The sequence below is a fragment of the Monopterus albus genome, unplaced genomic scaffold (genome assembly GCF_001952655.1).
Source record: "Monopterus albus unplaced genomic scaffold, M_albus_1.0 scaffold4.1, whole genome shotgun sequence".
In the NCBI taxonomy this organism is placed as follows: Eukaryota; Metazoa; Chordata; class Actinopteri; order Synbranchiformes; family Synbranchidae; genus Monopterus; species Monopterus albus.
Genome location: NW_018127884.1, coordinates 5371259 through 5374723, shown reverse-complemented (window position 1 = coordinate 5374723; position 3465 = coordinate 5371259). Strand labels below are relative to the sequence as shown.

The 3465-nt window shown below is 40.0% G+C and overlaps 1 protein-coding gene across 2 annotated transcripts in view; it reads left to right on the top strand.

The window, feature by feature from the left end:
• Nucleotides 1-3465, top strand: part of sbf2 (SET binding factor 2) — a 95853-nt gene that overhangs the window by 12325 nt on the left and 80063 nt on the right. The window lies entirely within an intron of this gene.

Genomic DNA, 3465 nt, shown 5'->3' with positions numbered 1-3465 from the left:
ATCAAGAATACTAAACACTGGCCTCCCTTCTCCAGTTTCCTGGACTCCTGTTTTACATGATTTGTTGACTGGTAGAAATCAGTCATGGAACTCAGTGTTATTGACAGGCTGGAGTCTGATTGTGACTGAGACCTTTTGCTGTCTGCAGTCAGGCCAATATAACAGTTTAATAGTTCATGACAGAAGAGCAACAACATCTCTGGAGCAGTTAAGTTAATGTGTGATGTGCACAGGTTGTACAATGTCTTTCTAGCTAGTCGGTGTCCTTGCTCTTGTGTTCCTTACCATTTGCCAGCCTCCTGATTGGATGGTTACGAATGTTTTCTTCTGTATGAAACATGGTAATGTTACAAATATTTGTCTTATAAAAATGCTCCAGCTTTTTCTGTATCACAAAATAAGAGATGAAACTCCAGGGAATTTTCATATTTTAATAGCACATTTGCCCTTTGGAGCTTGTGCAGCAGATGTTGGCATTTCCTGTTTTAGATAAATTCATAATGATTGTTTACTCAAAATCTTGCTTTAAACCCTTTCCTCGTTCACTAATTGGGTATTCCTTCCTCTGAATACTTTATATATATGTTTTACATTATGTCCAGCCTAGTATCTGGGTCCTGTTGCTGTCTGTGTCCATCCTCCTTTTCAGGAACAGTGAAGAAATAGTTGCTTCTCTTATCTACAGGGCCACCCTAAGGGATCTGTGACAGGGGGTCTGCTATCCTTATATGGATCATTCAGTTGATGGACAAATATTTGCTTTTCATAACTGGCGTAGCTGTCAATCTCTGGGGGAGCATTAACAATTCACAGTATCATACTGCACAGGACATCGTGCCTGTTATGTTTTTGTTCATTTATACTGGCTACTGCAGATAAGGTTTATTCACTAAGCAGAATGGTTTTGGCTGTGGATATTGAGGGAAAACTCTCTTTTGAAAGTACTATTCATCACATACTTGTGTAATATTACATTTTTTGTTTTCTTCAATACAACACCATGAATAACACTTAAAAGTCTGGATTATGTTTTATGCCAAAACAAATGCTGCGTACTTTCGATTTTGCAGTTGAAGGTTTGTACTGGTGGAGGTCACAGAGGGTCAGAAATGACAGCTAGAGGTAGTACGCTATATCATTTAGGATCCAAGTGACACAGAGCAGAGCAGCAGCAGGTGTAGCATCCAGCGGGTTGAATAATATGGGTCAGATATCTAAGCCAAGTTAAATGGAGAGAGCTAATCTAAACATTAGGTTTTCCTCAACATCTCATGTTTAGAGAAGATATTTTTTTCAATGACAGGATGCTTGTTAGAAAGGCAAATATTACTGTAGTATATATTGTATCTATATTTATTTATTGCATTTGTTTTCCTAATTAGTTCTTTTAGATAAGTAATGAATTAAGTTTTATTTGCTTTTTGAAGATTGAGAAATGATGGTCAGAACACGCAAAAAGAGACACTATTATTCTATGATTCTTGTTTGTGCAGTGGTATTTATAAGGCAGTTGAGGACAAGTGAGGCTGTTTTTCTAGCCCTAATAGACATATTGTGAGTGTGTGGCTTGAATGGCATGCAGGCGTCTTCCTGTGCAGCTCAATGAGTCTGTTGGTGGTCATTAAGAGTGTCTTGTTGTGAGTTATTGCTTGGAATCGAAGAGTGGTGTGTCAGACAGAAAAGCGTAGTGCTCCTCAAAGCCAACAAAAAATAACGATGACTAGCAAAACTATAAGAAATTTAAAAATGAAAGTATGTCCTAACCGGGCAAAGTGTCGAGTAGGATTTTGGAAAGTGAAGTTTCACTGATATGAGGCCGAAACTCTAGCACAGGCCTTTAACCTTTCATTGACACTGAGGGATGAACTAGGATGGCTTAATTCTCTCAGTATCATCCTTCAAGTATCCTGCCATGGTTTCATAGAGTTTAAATATAGAAACAGTGCCAAAAGATTAGCTAAATCTATTGGCTTACTGTTTCCAGATGTCATTGAGGACCTGCATACCAAGCAGTGTGTGTGTGTGGGAATTTTTGTATTCCATCTTGCTGAACAGACCCCCCCAATGTCTCTTCATTATGTGTCAGCCTAGACTGAAATTGAGACATACTGCAATTCCCAGTGTGCAAGGAGAACATAAGGCATAATGTTTCTCATTGAAGGCAGTAAGCCCCAGGTGGAATGAGAGGATGCAATGCTTTTTTTAATGTCCTTTTTGGCAAATATCCTGCATATTTGCTGAAACTTACACAAATGATGTTCTTTTGAGATGCAACCACATGTACAAATATAGTGTAGAATGTTGGATCCTGAATACAGAATAACATTCGTATGTTGACGCGACCTAGTCTCACAGCAAAATGTATAATAGCTACATTGGTCTCCAAAGCAAAACGTACTACAGACATACAACTAGATCGTTAATGTTAGGAAAAGGCCCTGGGATTGGTTAAAACACTTTAAAACACGGGATATGGTCTCTGGTTGTCTACATGAAAGTCTGAGTTTTCCACCTGTCTGCCCCAACCACCACCTTCAAGTGTTTTTAACATTATAAAGCTCAAACCCCTACATCTTCAATGGACACTACACGTCAGCTTCCTGATCCCGATGCATGTACAGTGGGTACGGAAAGTATTCAGACCCCCTTAAATTTTTCGCTCTGTTATATTGCAGCCATATGCTAAAATCATTTAAGTACATTTTTTTCCTCATTAATGTACACACAGCACCCCATATTGACAGAAAAACACAGAATTTTTGACATTTTTGCAGATTTATTAAAAAAAGAAAAACTGAAATATCACATGGTCATAAGTATTCAGACCCTTTGCTCAGTATTTAGTAGAAGCAACCTTTTGAGCTAATACAGCCATAAGTCTTTTTGGGAATGATGCAACAAGTTTTTCACACCTGCATTTGGGGATCCTCTGCCATTCCTCCTTACAGATCCTCTCCAGTTCTGTCAGGTTGGATGGTAAACGTTGGTGACAGCCATTTTCAGGTCTCTCCAGAGATGCTCAATTGGGTTTAAGTCAGGGCTCTGGCTGGACCATTCAAGAACAGTCACGGAGTTATTGTGAAGCCGCTCCTTCGTTATTTTAGCTGTGTGCTTAGGGTCATCGTCATGTTGGAAGGTGAACCTTCGGCCCAGTCTGAGGTCCTGAGCACTCTGGAGAAGGTGTTCGTCCAGGATATCCCTGTACTTGGCCACATTCATCCTTCCCTCGATTGCAACCAGTCGTCCGGTCCCTGCAGCTGAAAAACACCCCCATAGCAGTATGCTGCCACCACCATGCTTCACTGTTGGGACTGTACTGGACAGGTTGATGAGCAGTGCCTGGTTTTCTTCACACATACCGCTTAGAATTAAGGCCAAAAAGTTCTATCTTGGTCTCATCAGACCAGAGAATCTCATTTCTCACCATCTTCGAGTCCTTCAGGTGTTTTTTAGCAAACTCCAGGC